The sequence below is a fragment of the Pan paniscus genome, chromosome 9 (genome assembly GCF_029289425.2).
Source record: "Pan paniscus chromosome 9, NHGRI_mPanPan1-v2.0_pri, whole genome shotgun sequence".
NCBI classification, from domain to species: domain Eukaryota; kingdom Metazoa; phylum Chordata; class Mammalia; order Primates; family Hominidae; genus Pan; species Pan paniscus.
In genome coordinates, this window is record NC_073258.2 from 20,517,260 (window position 1) to 20,533,630 (window position 16,371).

General features: G+C 41.1%; 1 pseudogene; it reads left to right on the forward strand.

Annotated features, from left to right (window-relative positions):
• The first annotated feature begins 2,259 nt into the window (after positions 1-2,259).
• LOC129393433 (mitochondrial nicotinamide adenine dinucleotide transporter SLC25A51-like) lies at positions 2,260-7,393 on the forward strand (annotated as a pseudogene).
• The last annotated feature ends 8,978 nt before the right edge of the window (positions 7,394-16,371 follow it).

The following is a 16,371-nucleotide window of genomic DNA, read 5'->3' on the forward strand; positions in this document are numbered from 1 at the left end:
TATAGCAGCGCAATTTGCAATTGCAAAAATATGGAACCAGCCTAAATGCTCATCAACCAATGAGTGGATGAAGAAAAAGAAACAACATAATGGCATTCGCAGCAACCTGGTTGGAGTTGGAGACCATTATCCTAAGTGAAGTAACTCAGGAATGAAAAACCAAACATTGTATGTTCTCACTTTTAAGTGGGAGCTAAGCTATGAGGGCGCAAAGGCATGAGAATGATATAATGGACTTGGGGGACTTGAGGAGATGGGCGGGAGGGAAGTGAGGGATAAAAGACTACATATTGGATACAGTATACACTGCTTGGGTGATGGGTGCACCAAAATCTCAGAAATCACCGCTAAAGAACTTATTCATGTAACCAAACACCACCTGTTCCCTCAAAACTATTTAAATAACAATAATTTCATTAAAGAAAAAGGAAAAACAAGAAAAATCCTCAGGCATCACTCAGTCCAAGGAAGGCTGTCCCCATTCAGCACCAGACAACTCTCTACCTCTGGACAAAAGAATGGAGGAAAGGTAAGGATATATACCAAAAACTGTCTGATTTCCAGTTGTAACTTTTGCTCTAGTTTTATATCCCTGTGCTTATACCTTGGACTGCTACATGCAGTGGGTGATGGTGCCTCCCTCAGGAAAAGGCAGGAGACATGAGCCCTCCTTCTGGAGGCTGAGTACTGGCAGCCTAAACTATGGCAGTTCCAAACGGAGTCAAGAGGACCTTTCTCTCTTCAGATCCATCTCCCTGTATCACTCCCTTTATTCCAACCATTCAAATCTGCTTTCATGGAAAGAAGCTGCCTCTTACATTCATTTAAAGACTAGGATAACATACAGGCATTACTTCCCAGAGCTGAACTGCTGTACACCCAGGTTTTATTGCATTACTTGCTTTTCAAAGTTATTCTCCTTTGTATATTTGGAAAGGTCCAGGAAGAAACAAATAGTCCTAACTGAAATAATTGAGGAGTGTTTCATGAGGGAACTATTTACTAAGATGGGCAGAATTAAAGGAAAGAGACAATGCCTGGGGCAGCACCCTAAGCAGCAATAGTGGAGCACTGCTTCCTCTCCTAGGTTTAAAGGGACAGGGAAGAAGGATTTATCATTGAAATCATAGCTTTACCTGTAGCTAGCTGTAGGGGCGGGAGAGGACGACCAGGCAGGTGGAGGAGCCCTGCATCACCAACACACAGCCACATAGGCAGAGAGCCAGGAAGTGAAAATCCGAAATGACTCTCCTCCTGCTGGGATCTCCCAGTGGCTCAATTCAACCAGAAAGCAGAAGGAAAAGAATACCACTGATGAGGTAAGCATCCCTCTTCAGATGTCAAACAGAATGGAAAAGGGTGGGGAAAAAATATCCAGGGCCAATGAGATGATCCCTCAAACCTCCCTTTATTCCTGGGGTTTTCTCTATCTAAATGTTATTAAACCATTTTTTTCATCACATCTCCATCAGTTACTTTTTTTCCTGTTTGCACTTTCTTTCTCTAGTGTCACTTTTATGAAATAATCTTCCATATTCATCAAAAATTCCCTGAAAATGGAATGTAATTGAAAAAGAAAAAACTTTTTGCTTATTGGTCAGAGTATAAGTGTGGCTGCTTTAGAAAAGTCCCATAGTAACAATGACTTCTGTAACAAAGTTTACTAGACCTGGGTTGAGCTGGAGGTTCCAGGCATCAGACACCAGGAGCCCTTCCATGTTGCTGCTCCCTAATCCCTAGAGAGGTGCCCTCATCCTTGTGATTCTGCAGGCTTCCAGCGACATCAACATTCCAGCCTGGGATGAAGAAGAAGAGGAGAGAGGGAGACCACACTTCTTCCATTAATCCAAGAGTCAGTTACACCATATCTGCTCACCTACCATTGTCTAGTGCCTAATCACAAGATGTCATGCACATCAAGGCAGGGGTTGGGGTAAATAGGATCCTTGTCATGATTTATAACTCTCAGAAATACTATGTGACAGGCCAGGCACAGTGGCTCACACCTGTAATCCCAGCACTTTGGGAGGTCAAGGCGGGTGGATCACCTGAGGTCAGGAGTTCCAGACCAGCCTAGCCAACATGGTGAAACCCCCGTCTCCACTAAAAATACAAAAATTAGCCAGGCATGGTGGCAGGTGCCTGTAATCCCAGCTACTCAGGAGGCTGAGGCAGGAGAATCACTTGAACCTGGGAGGTGGAGGTTGCAGTGACACGAGGTCACACCACTGCACCCCAGCCTGGGCGGCCGAGTGAGACTGAGGAGAGGAATGGTTAGCAGGAGACACTAGCAGTCTCTACAGACCATAATAGTCTCTCAGATTCTGTGTTCACATGACAATTTTTTGGGTTTCCCCCAAGAAATAATGATTGATAGGGCAGAAGACAGTGGAAAAGCCTCAGAGAGGGCTCCAGGAGACAGAGGCTGGTATTGGCCATGCTATTCATGATGTGAACAGGAAAATCCAATGTACTCTTTAAGCCTCTTCCTGTATTAACTGAGAATATTACAAAAAGAGGCCCTAAAAGAGCACATGCTAAATGTTGAGGACACAGTAGTGAACATATACAGGTACGACTTAGTTATGAAGGTTCAGCTTTGATAAGGAAGACAAATGTATCACACCCTAATAATACATTTACAAACTGTTCAGTACCTTGCGTGGGAGCAACAGAAGTCTTGGTTTTCCCTCCTTTTCTTTTCCTGGCCAACCAAGCTGTGGGAGTTTGTCTCTCTAAGAGAGCTCATAGTGGATGCATCCACGCCTGATGCTTCTCTCCACCCTCGGAAGAAAATGCATCCTCTTTCCACTTAGAGGCCTCCTGATTTATTGAATCCTCTGGATGACTGAGTGATGGCTACATTTGTAAGGTAGAAAAGGGCTCCAGGATTCTCCTATCTGTTCCTAATTGGCTTTCACTCATCTCTCTTTTGCTTCCTATTTGATTTGCTTCTCACTCTCTCTCTAACTGAAGCATGAGAATGGCATGAACCCAGAAGGAGGAGCTTGCAGTGAGACGAGATTGCGCCGCTGCACTCCAGCCTGGGGGACACAGCAAGACTCCGTCTCAAAAAATAAAATAAAATAAAATAAAAAATAAAAAATAAAAAAATGACCAAACCATATACCACCACCTACAAGGAACTCACTTTACCTGTAAAGACACAGACTAAAAATAAAGGGGTGGGAAAAAATATTTCACATAAATGGAAACCAAAGCAAGCAGGAGTAGCTGTACTATTAGATAAAACAGACTTTAAGTCAAAAATAGTAAAATGAGACAAAGAAGGTTATTATATAATGATAAAAGGATCAACTCAGCAAGAAGATAAAATAATTCTAAATATGTATGCACCCAACACTGGAGTATATGGATATATAAAGCAAATATTATTACCTCCAATGGGAAAGATAGACTACAATACAAGAAAAGTTGGGGACTTCAACACCCCACTCTCTAATTATTAGATAGATCATCTAGACAGAAAATAAACTAAGAAACAGTGGATTTAAACTGCACTTTAGACCAAATTTATAGAACTTTTCATATGACAGCTACAGACTACACATTCTTCTCATCAGTACAAGGAACATTCCTTGGGATAGACCATATGACAGGCCACAAAACAAGTCTCAACAATTTTTTTTAAAGTCTAAATTATATCAAGTATCTTCTCAGACCACAATGGAATAAAACTAGAAATCAATAATTCTTATTATTTGAAAATTAGACAAACATGGAAATCAACAACATGATCCTCGACAACCTTTGAGTCAATGAAGTAATTAAGAAGGAAATTTTTAATAATCTTGAAGCAAATGAAAATCAAGACACAACATACCAAAACCTATGGGATACAGGAAAAGTAATGCTAAGAGGAAAGTCCATAGCAATAAACATCTACATCAAAAAAATTGAGAGATTTCCAACAAACAATCTAATGATACACCTCAAGTAACTAAAAAAGTGGGAACAAACAAAGCCCAAAATTAGTAGAAAGAAGAAAGATAAGAGCAGAAGTAAACAAAATAGAAACAAAAAATATATACAAAGGTTCAATGAAACAAAAAGTGGTTTTTTGGAAAGATAAACTCAGTCTGGGCAAGGTGGCTCACACTCGTAATCCCAGCACTTCAGGAGGCTGAGGTGGGTGGATCACGACCTCAGGAGTTCAAGACCAGCCTGGGCAACATAGTGAAACCCTGTCTCTACAAAAAAAAAAATGCACAAATTAGCCGGGCACAGTGGTGCATGCCTGTAGTCCCAGCTACTTTGGAGGCTGAGGTGGGAGGATCTCTTGAGCCCGGGAGGTGGAGGTTGTAGTGAGCCAAGATCGCACCACTGACTCCAGCCTGGGTGACAGAAATAAAACTTTGTCTCAAAAAGAAAAAAAAAAAGATAAAATCAATAAACTACTAGCTATACCAACCAAACAAAGAGAGGTCCCAAATAAAATCAGAAATGAAAAAGAGATATTACAACTGATAACATCTAAATAAAAAGATCATCAGACTATTATGAACAACTGCACACTGACAAACTGGAAAGCCTAGAGGAAATGGATCATTTTCTAAACACATACAACCTACCAAGGTTGAATCAGGAAGAAATAAAAAACCTCAACAGGCCAATAATGAGTAACAAGATTAAATGAGTGATAAAAAGTCTCTCAACAAAGAAAAGCCCCAAGGCTGAATGGTTTCACTGCCACATTCTACCAAACTTACAATGAAGAACTAACACCAATTCTTCTCAAATTATTTCAAAAAATGAAAAAGGGGAGGCAGGGCAAAATGGCAGAATAGAAGGCTCCACCCATCATTCCCCCAACAAGGACACCAATTTAACAACCATCTACACACACACATACACACACACAAAAAAAAAACCTTCTTAAGAACCGTAAATCAGGTGAGCCCTCATAGTGCCTGGTATTAACTTGGTATCACTGAAAGGCTCTGAAGAGGTAGAAAAAACAGTCTTGAATTGCTGACACCCTCTCTCCCCCACAGCCCAGCAGCAGCTGCATGGTTTGTGGAGTATCGGGTGCTGGGGGAGGGAGAACACAGCAATTATGAGCCATTGAACTCAGTACCGTCCTGTTAGAGCAGAAAGGAAAACCAGACCAAACTCAGATGATGCTCACCCACAGAGAGAGTTTAAACCAGGACCAGCCACAGAGGAATCACAGGCCCAATGGGTGGAACTTGAGTTCCTGCAAATCTTGCCACCTACACTGCTCTGTTTCTTTAAGTAAATATGAAAGGCAGTCAAGGCCATAAGGACTGTGTGATGGTTAACACTGAGTGTCAACTTGATTGGATTGAAGGATGCAAAGTATTGATCCTGGGTGTGTCTGTGAGGGTGTTGCCAAAGGAGATTAACATTTGAGTCAGTGGACTGGGAAAGGCACACCCACCCTCAATCTGGGTGGGCACAATCTAATGGGCTGCCAGCATGGCCAGAATAAAAGCAGGCAGAGGAACATGGAAGGACTAGACTGACTTAGTCTTCTGGCCTACATCTTTCTCCCGTGCTGGATGCTTCCTGCCCTCGAACATCAGGCTCCATGTTCTTCAGCTTTGAGACTCTTGGACCTTCCACCGCAGACTGAAGGCTACACTGTTGGCTTCCCTACTTTTGAGGATTTGGGACTCAGAATGGCTTCTTTGCTCCTCATTTTGCGACGGGCCTGTTGTGAGACCTCACTTTGTGATAGTGTGAGTCAATCATCTTAAGAAACTCCCCTTTATGTATACATCTATCTTATTAGTACTGTCCTTCTAGAAAACCCTAACTAGGATGGGTGAGTGCGGGGCGGGCGTGGGGAAGGACCGGGCTCCCCTCGCATGTGGTTGGAGAGAGGTGAAACGCGCCTAAGGGCCAGTCGGGGCAGCGGGCCGCCCTGGAGTCTCACCCCAGTCCTCCGTGCGAGGCGGCTGCCCCAGCCTGGCCGCTGCGGGCCCCGCCCAGGCGGCGCGCGCGGAATCAGTTGAGTCTCTTCGGTTCCCGGCTCTTTCTCCCGCGGTGGGTGTTTGTCCGGCTGCTGGGCGACCTTTCCCGCGAAGGAGGTTGTGCCTTCATTCGGTCGCGCCCCGGGCTGGGGAGGCACCTCCCTGGTGCGCAGGAACCGCAGGGGCGGGTAGGAGCCTGGCTCTGCCTGAGCTCCGGAGAGAGCAGGGCTGGCACCGCGCAAGTGCCCCTGCCTCCCGGGAGACTGGGATTTCTGGCCTCCTCACCTCGGGACCGCTGACTGTGGAGTGTCAAAGACGGAACAGGGCTTAGTGATCTTGTCCAACCCCCTCCCCGCTTTTCATAGACTGGGGAAATGGACGCCTGGAGAACGGAAATCCAGTTATCAACATTGACTCCAGAAGAGAGAACCTAACAGAACAATAACAATGGAAGAAATTGGGAATATTATCAAAAAGCTATCATTCTGTTAAACTCCAGGCTTGGATGGTGTTACAGGTTTAAAAAAGAAAAAAGAAAAAGTCCTTCATGAAAAAAGAAGAACTTAAGCAACATGATGGATTCAGAAGCTCATGGAAAGAGACCACCAATACTAACATCTTCGAAACAAGATATGTCACCTCATATTACAGATTTAGTGAAATGAAGCATTACTTGTGTGGCTGCTGTGCAGCCTTCAACAACGTCGCAATCACATTTCCCATTCAGAAGGTCCTCTTTCCACGACAGCTGTATGGCATCAAAACGGGGGATGCAATACTTGAGTTGAGAAGGGATGGATTTCGAAACTTGTATCGTGGAATCTTTCCCCGATTGATGCAGAAGACAACTACACTTGCACTTACGTTTGGTCTGTATGAGGATTTATCCTGCCTTCTCCACAAGCATGTCAGTGCTCCAGAGTTTGCAACCTGTGGCGTGGCAGCAGTGCTTGCAGGGACAACGGAAGCAATTTTCACTTCAGATATTGCTTCAAGACCACAAGCACCATGACAAATTTGCCAACATTTATCAGGCTTTCAAGGCACTGAAATGTCATGGAATTGGAGAGTATTATCGAGGGTTGGTGCCCATTCTTTTCCAGAATGGACTCAGCAATGTCTTTTTTTTTTTCGGCCTTCGAGGTCACATTAAGGAGCATCTGCCTACCGCGACGACTCACAATGCTCATTTGGTCAATGATTTTATCGGTGGAGGTCTATTGGGTGCCATGTTGGGATTCCTGTTTTTTCCAATTAATGTTGTAAAAACTCGCATACAGTCTCAGATTGGTGGGGAATTTCAGTCTTTCCCCAAGGTTTTCCAAAAAATCTGGCTGGAACGGGACAGAAAACTGATAAATCTTTTCAGAGGTTCTCATCTGAATTACCATCTGTCCCTTATCTCTTGGAGCATAATCAATGCAAAGGTTATATGAAAAAAAACATCAGTTAAGTGCCACTTATCAACTGAATAGACCTTCTAAGAAGAATGCAGTTTGGCCTCTTCCTTAATTGGCCAAATACAAGTTGGTGTCATAACTCCAGGCCACAGTGAGTTATGGGCAAAGCTGTTTTCCTTAAGCATCAACAAAATAGAATAAAAGGTTCCAATAGGAAAATATAAGGGTTTTTTTGTGTTTTGTTTTGTTTTTTATCATTACCTAAGATACTTAGGCTAATTGCCTGGTAAATAGCTGTCCATCTGATGGCCTTTGACAGGGAACCTAATCCCCAAGATAAGATTCTTTTTCTCAAACCAGTCTTGAAATCTTCTGCATTGAGACATAAACGGCTGTGACTGGCCAGAGAGAAGGTCCTCAGGGGCCAGGGGCTCCTCAGGCTTCCTTTGTTACTCCATTGCTTGCTTCTCTGCCCCCAGGGGCAGCTGCAGAGGGTAGTCTTCATTAAGCTCAAGCATATGACAAAGAGGCAGAACAGAGAAGAAAAACAGCTTATTAGGTATAGGCTTTTCTTGATAAATTGCTTGTATTAGTTTTGAAACTAAGCACCTATTGGATAGTCGTTATCCTATTTCTATTCAGATACGGTAGATCAAGGAGCTATGAAAGTTCTCATTTTGCTCTGTGGGTTTGAAAGTTTTCTGTTTGATTCTGACTGTGGCCTTCAACCCTTCCAAAATATCCTTATGTTAATTGCACTTATTTCATTGTCAAAAGATGAAGGGACTTAAATTTTGTAATAGGTGTTCCAACAAGTTTTCATATTAATTGTGTATAGATAAAATTCTGTTTAGCTTGGTTTCTTTGAATTATTGGTGCCATCTCAACAAAGGACTGTGGTTATTTTTCCCCCTGAGTAGGAGTTGGTCATATTCAAGCATCCTGTTCTCTTAAAACTCTCCTTTTAAAAAATAAACATTTCCATAACATTTTGTTTCAGAAGTTTATTAATGCAATCCCACTTCCCCCCACCCTGGGTTTCTAAATATTGTAGAGGGGGGAAAAGGGCTCAGGATAGTTTTCACCGCACAGTGTTGGCTGTCTTTTATTTTACTCTTGGAAATAGAGACTCTATTAGAGTTTTGACATTTTGGGAACCCAGTTTTACCATTGTGTCAGTAAAACAATAAGACAATTTGAGAGCATATGATCTAAATAAAGACATTTCAAGGGGTAGTTTGAATTCTAAAAGTAGGTAATAGCCAAATAGCATTCTCATCCCTCAACAGATGAAAACTTCTTTGTCAAAGGAATTGGAAAATGTGAAAATATTTTTTTCAGATAAAGCAAAATGACTCATGTGCCACTTCTAATTGACTAATGAAATGTAAGAGACAGACTGGAAAAGTGGATTCTGAATCTTAAAACCCTTTCTGTAAATATTATGTAGTTAAAGATTGACTTCCAGCATCTGACATGATGGTAGGTTTCTTGTTAATCAGTTTTTCTTCTTTCTGGGTAATTGCATGTGAATATGTGTACATACTGACCAAAATAAAATCAGGGCCTCAACTTGGTAGTTTACTTAAAGTTTCTGGGCAAATAGTCCGTAAAAGCTGTTTACCTCTAAATGCTGTATGGCTGGTTAAATACAGTGAACATCCTTCTTCCAGCTATAAAGAATGAAGCATATTAAGTATTAGCCAGGCAGTAATGAACTTAATAGCCATACAGCAGCTCTGTCTGACAATGCTGTGCTGGATATTGCAGTTTACTTTCAAGGTGCAGATGTAAGGATTTAAAAATAATAATAATTTGGCACCAAATAAATATGAAATAAATATGAATAGCATCCTTTGGCCTATTAAATAGAGTCAGGATTTGAAGGGAGTTGAGTTTGAGAAATGAATGAATAAAAGCACCTTGGTGCCTGATCCCCTCATTCATGTGTGCACTTCACAGGTGTGTCCAGCTACTCAGCACAGGGCATGTGGGTTAGCCTGGGGTTACGCCTTGGCCTTGGGAATAAACACCACTGGGCCTTTGATTTTGTTGGGCTTCCTTTTGTCTTTACACTCCATATAGGTGGTAGAAATCTGAAGCACTTTTGTGAAATATAAGCTAAGTGAGAATTCTAAGGAAAATGCTTTGGTTTCTGCTGTCTCAAATAAGCGGCATTTAAAAACAATTATTAATAAATATTTTTAGGCTGGGCACGGTGGCTCACATCTGTAATCCCAGAACTTTGGGAGGCCGAGGCGGGCGGATCACAAGGTCAGGAGATCAAGACCATCCTGGCTAACACGGTGAAACCCCGTCTCCACTAAAAATACAAAAATTTAACCAGGCGTGGTGGCGGGTGCCTGTAGTCCCAGCTACTCAGGAGGCTGAGGCAGGAGAATGGCGTGAACCCAGGAGGCGGAACTTGCAGTGAGCCGAGATCATGCCACTGCACTCCAGCCTGGGCGACACAGCAAGACTCCATCTCAAAAAATAAATAAATAAATATTTTTAAAGGTTTCAACTTAATTTTTTTTATTTCTTTGTCAGTTTTTACAGCTTTTGAAGACCAGACTGCAAATATATTACCAGGGATGGTTTTGTGTTGTCCTATAGACTTCTTAAATTTGACAAAAATTCAGCAGAACTTGTAACCAACAGCTTTGTCTGAACTTGAAGTCAAAATGTGTTGTTAATAAGAGATTCTAGCTATTGCTTTTACCTTCAGTGTGAACTGGTGTGGTAATAATTTTGAAAAGGCAGGCTGGGCACAGTGGCTCATGCCTGTAATCCCAGAATTTTGGGAGGCCGAGACGGGCACATCATTTGAGGTCAGGAGTTCAAGACCAGCCTGGCCAACATGGTGAAACCCCATCTCTATTATATAAGAAATTAGCAGGGCATGGTGGCACATGCCTGTGATCCCAGCTACTGAGGAGACTGAGGCAGGAGAATCGCTTGAACCCAGAAGGCGGAAGTTGCAGTGAGCTGAGATGGTGCCACCGTACTCTAGCCTGGGCGACAGAGCAAGACTCCATCTCAAAAAAAAAACTTGAAAAGGCAAACATGATTGAATATCTGAAAAGCTTTAAAAGTGCCCTTTCTGTTACATATGTGGCACAAATGGCTCATGAGAGCAGGACATTTATGGTCTTGTGTCCTATACTTCATGTCTGATGCCATCAGAAATGTTATGGATTCTGGATTTAACACACTTAGAGTGATATGATCCCTCAGGACTGCAACACAGAGTAAACACAACCTTTATATGGTGGCGAATATCTGTGTCTTTCTTGTTTCATTTGTGGTTGGGGACAAAATCGATGTTTTTGTCTAAATAGTCAATATTCATCTTAACATGTTTGGCTGTGTAATCACCGGCTATATTGTGAACTGTGCAATAAAACAGAAACATGTGTGTATATCATTACCTTTGGGTACCTGAAATTCCCAAGCCCAGTTACAATGTAATACTCAGTATACGGCTGTGCAAACATGTAAGGAAATAATGGTGGTCGATGGGATATATGAAATAGGATCTAGAGGGCTTTGAGTGAAGACAATCATGTTGAACTAACACTGGTTCAGTGTAGATGAAGTAGAGTGAGGGGTATGCAGTCATAATATGAAGGGAGAACAGGAGATTACATTTGAAGAAAGGGTAAGCACTCAGACTTGGTTTCTTTTAAATTAAAATATTTCTTTTATCATGTGCAAATGCATATCAAAGACTTGAACAGGCATTCTCTTGAAATTTGAGGATTTTTAGTTTTTAATGCTGTCTTTGTTTAATATTAAATATATGTTGCCTAGTGGCTCCCAAATTTTGTGGGTGTCTCTAAATGTTTCCTCTTAAAGGTTCATTATTAAAAGTGGTTAAGCACACACTGCTATTTTTGTTTGATAGTTTGAGTTTTATGACCATATGAGTTTAAATGAAATCTGTTAAATGTTCCAGAGTTAACACTTTTTTTGGATAATTTGGAATAAAGTTTGTTTTTCAAGTCAAAAAAAAAAAAGAAAGAAAGAAAACTCTGATGAATACAGACTGCAACTCTTAGATGAGTCCTAGTGCTGAATCAGGCCCAGACACAGTGGACTGGGCAAGGACGGCACGTAGGGGCAGACAAATTACTGAGACACCAGCTGGGGTGCTAAGGGAGTGCTGGTATCACCCTCCCCTAAGCCCAGGCTGCACAGTTTGTGGTTCCAAAAGAGAATTCAGCCTTCCACTTAAGGAGAGGAGAGGGAAGAGTGGGGAGAACTTTGTCTTCCATCTTGAATACCCACCCAGCCACAGAAAAATAGGGCACTAGTCAGAGTCACAAGGCACTGGCTCCTGGATAACATTTCCAGATACACCCTGGCCTGAAGGGAACCCACAGCTTTGAAAAGAAAAACCCAGTCCTGGCGCCATGGATCACCCACTAACTGAAGAGCCCTTGGGCCCTGAATAACCAGCAGCAATACCCAGGTACTATATTGAGGGCCTTGAGTGAGCCTCAGGACTTGCTGCTTCAGGTGACACTCAGCACATTACCAGCAGTGGTGGCGATGGAGTGAAACTCCTTCTGCTTGAGAAAATCAGAGGAAAAAGTAAAGGAGGCTTCACCTTGCACTTTAGGTGCCACCAGCGCCACATGGGGTAGAGCACCAAGCAGGCTGTTGGGGTGCCCAATTCCAGGACGTGGCTCTTGGCATTTCTGGACCTGCCCTTGGACAGAGGAGACCCCACTGCTCTGAAGGGTGACTTTTAAGCCACACAACATTCACCACAAACTGACTAAAGAGCCCTTGGGCTTTAAGGGAACATTGGTATTAGTCTGGTGGTACTACCCATAAGCCTGTGGTGGTAGTGGCCACGGGGTGAGGCTTCTTTGCCTTTAAAAAGGGGAGGGAAGAGTGGGAACAACTGCATCTTGTGGTTTGAGTGCCACCCTAGCTGTAGTACAATAGAAAACAGGTAAATTTCTAAGGTTTTGGACTCTGGTCCCTGAATCCTGGTTGGCACCTCTAGACCCACCTGGAACCTGAGGATACTCACCACCCTGAAGGGAAGGACACAGGCCTGACTGGCTTTGCCACCTGCTGATTGTAGAGCCCCAGGGCCTTGACTGAACATAGGCAGTAGCCAGAGAGTGGTTATAGCAGACCTTCGGCAAGACCTTGTGCTGTGCTGGCTTCAGGTCTGACCCAGACCAGTCACAGTGGTTGTGGCCACAGGGGTGCTTGTGTCACTCCACCCCCAACTTTAGGTGGCTTAGAACAGAGAGACAGACTCAATTTGTTTGGGAGAAGTAAGAGAAGAGAACAAGAGTCTCTGCTTGGTAATCCAGAGAATTATCCTGAATATTGTCCAAAACCATCAAGGCAGTACCTCTACAAGTCTGCAAGAACCACAGCTTTACTGGTCTTGGGATGCCTCCTAAAACACATACAGTTTAGATCAAAATACTCAAATCTGTCCAGATATCTGGAAAGGCTTCCCAAGAAAGTTGAGTACAAAAAATCCCAGACAGAACACTACAATAAATACTTTAGCTCTTCAGTGCCCAGACACTGAAGAACATCTATTAGCATCAACACAATTTAGCAAAACATGACCTCATCAAATGAACTAAATAAGGCACCAGAGACCTATCCTGGATAAATAGAGATATGTGACTTTTCAGACAGCAAATTCAAAATAGCTGCATTAAGGAAACTCAAAGAAATTCAAAATAACACAGAGAATAAATTTATAATTCTATCAGATAAATTTAACAAAGATACTGAAATAATTAAAAAGAATTAAACAGAAATTCTGGAGCTGAAAAATGCAATTGGCATGCTGAAGAATGTATCAGAGTCTTTTAATAGCAGAACTGATGAAGCAGAAGAAAGAATTAGTGAGCTTGAAGACAGCTTATTTGAAAATACTCAACAGGCTGGGTGCAGTGGCTCATGCCTATAATCCCAGCACTTTGGGAGGCTGAGGTGGGTGGATTGGTTGAGGCCAGGAGTTTGAAACCAGTCTGGGCAATATGGCAAAACCCCATCTCTACTAAAAATACAAAAATTAGCTGGGTGTGGTGATGTGCACCTGTAGTTCCAGCTATTTGGAAGGCTGAGGCACAAGAATCACTAGAGCCCAGGAAGCAGAGGTTGCAGCAAGCCTGGGCAACAGAGTGATACTCTGTCTGAAAAAATAATAATAATAATCAAAAAAGCAAGAGAATAAGGAATAAAAACCAATGAAGCACACCTACAGGATCTAGAAAACAGTCTCAGAAAGGCAAATCCAAGAGTTATTGGCCTTAAAGAGGAGGTACAGAAAGAGATGGGGTAGAAAGTTTATTCAAAGGGATAATAACAGAGAACTTCCCAAACCTAGAGAAAAATATTAATATCCAACTACTAGAAGGTTATAGAACACCAGGCAGAATTAACTCAAAGAACACTACCTCAAGGCACTTAATAATCAAACTTCTGTCCAGGCACAGTAGCTCATATCTGTAATCCCAGCACTTTGTGGGACAGATGCAAATGAATCACTTGAATCCAGGGGTTTGAGACCAGCCTGTCTCTGCAATAATACAAAAAATTAGCCAGGTATGTTTTCACGTGCCTGTAGTCCCAGCTATCAGGGGTCTGAGGTGGGAAGTTTACTTGATCCTAGAAGGTTGAGCCTGCGCCACTGCACTCCAGCCTGGGTGACAGAGTGAGACCCTGTCTCAAAAAATGACAATAATAATAATAAAACTTTTAAATGATAAAGAAAGGATCCTAAAAGCAGCAAGAGAAAATAAACAACATACAATGGAGTTCCAATACATATGGCAACAGACATGTCAGTGAAACCTTACAGGCTAGGAGAGGGGGCATAACATACTTAAAGTGCTGAAGGGAGAAAATTTTTACCCTAGAATAGTAAGTCTGGCAAAAATATCTTTCAGACATGAAGGAGAAATAAAGATTTTCCCAGACACACTAAAGCTGAGAGATTTCATCAACACTAGTCCTGTCCTACAATAAATGCTAAAGGGAATACTTCAATCAAAAAGAAAAGGATGTTAATGAGCAATAAGTAATCATCTGAAAGTACAAAACTCACTGGTAATAGTAAGTACACCGAAAAACACAGAATATCATAACATAGTAACTGTGGTGTGTAAACAGCTTTTATCCTAAGTAGAAAGACTAAACACTGGACCAATCAAAAATAATAGCTACAACTCATAGATGGTACATAAGATATAAGTAGAAACGATAAGATATAAGTAGAAACGACAAAAAGTTTAAAAGTCGGGGGATGTAGTTAAGATGTAAAGTTCTTATTAGTTTTCTCTTTGCTTATTTGTTTTGTTGTTGTTGTTGTTGTTCATGCAAACAGTGTTAAGTTCTTACTGGCTTAGAGCAATGGGTTACAAGATAGTATTTGCAAGCCTCATGGTAACCTCAAACCAAAAAAAATACAATAAATATACAAAAAAATAAAAAGCAAGAAACAAACCATATCACCACAGAAAATCACCTTAACTAAAGGAAGACAAGAAGGAAAGAAAGAAGGAAGAGAAGTTCACAAAACAGAAAACAAAAAAAATTGGCTGAAGTAACTCCTTCTTTATCAATAATAACATTGATGTAAATGGACTAAATTCTCCAATAAGAAGATATAGAGTGGCTGAATGGATTAAAAAAAACAAGACCCATTGATTTGTTGCCTACAAGAAACATGCTTCACCTATAAAGACACACATAGACTAAAAATAAAGGAATGGAAAAAGATATTCCTTGCCAATGAAAGCCAAAAAAGAGCAGGAGTTGCTATATTTATATGAGACAAAATGGATTTCAAAACAAAAACCATAAAAAGAAACAAAGAAGGTCACTATATAATGATAAAGGAGTCAATTCGGCAAGGGATATAACAATTGTAAATATATATGCACCCAATGCTGGAGCACCCAGATATATAAAACAAATATCATAGCTAACAAGAGAGATAGACTGCAATACAATAATAGGTGGAGACTTCAATGCCCCACTTTCAGCAATGGACAGATCTTCCAGACAGAAAATCAATCACACAAAAAATTGGACTTAATCTCCACTATAGATCAAATGATCTAATAGATATTTACAAAACATTTTATCCAACAGCTGCAGAATGCACATTCTTTTCCTCAGCACATGAATTATTCTCAAGGATAGGCCATATGTTAGGTCACAGAACAAGTCTTAAAACATTCAAAAAATTGAACTCATATCAAGCACCTTCTCTATCCACAATGGAATAAAACTAGAAATTAATAACAAGAAAAATTTTGGAAACTGTACAAATGCAAAAAAATTAAACAATATGTTTCTGAATGACCAGTGGGTCAATGAAGAAATTAAGAAGGAAATTGAAAAATGTCTTGAAACAAATGATAATGGAAACACAACATACCAAAACCTATCAGATACGGCAAAAGCAGTACTAAGAGAGAAGTTTATAGGTACAAGTGCCTAATCAAAAAAGAATAAAAACTTCAAATAGACAATCTAACAATGCATCTTAAAGAACTACAAAAACAAGAGGAAACCCAAGACCAAAATTGGTAGCAGAAAACAAATAGTAACGATCAGAACAGAAATAAAAGAAATTGAAGCGAAGAAAAGAATACAAAAATCAATGAAACAAAAAGTTGGTTTTTTGAAAAGTTAAACAAAACTGGCAAACCTTTAGCCAGAGTAACTAGACTAACTAAAAAAAAACATAGAATATCCAAATAAATAAAATCAGAAATGAAAAAGGAGACATTATAACTGACACTGCAGAAACTCAAAAGATCATTAGTGGCTATCATGAGCAACTATATGCCAATAAATTTGAAAATCTAGAAGAAATGGACAAATTCCTAGACTCATACATAACCTACCAATATTGAACCAGGGAGAAATCCAAAACCTGAACAAAAACAATAGCAAGTCATAAGATCAAAACCGTAATAAAAAGTCCCCCAGTAAACAAAAGCCTGGGACTTGGTGGC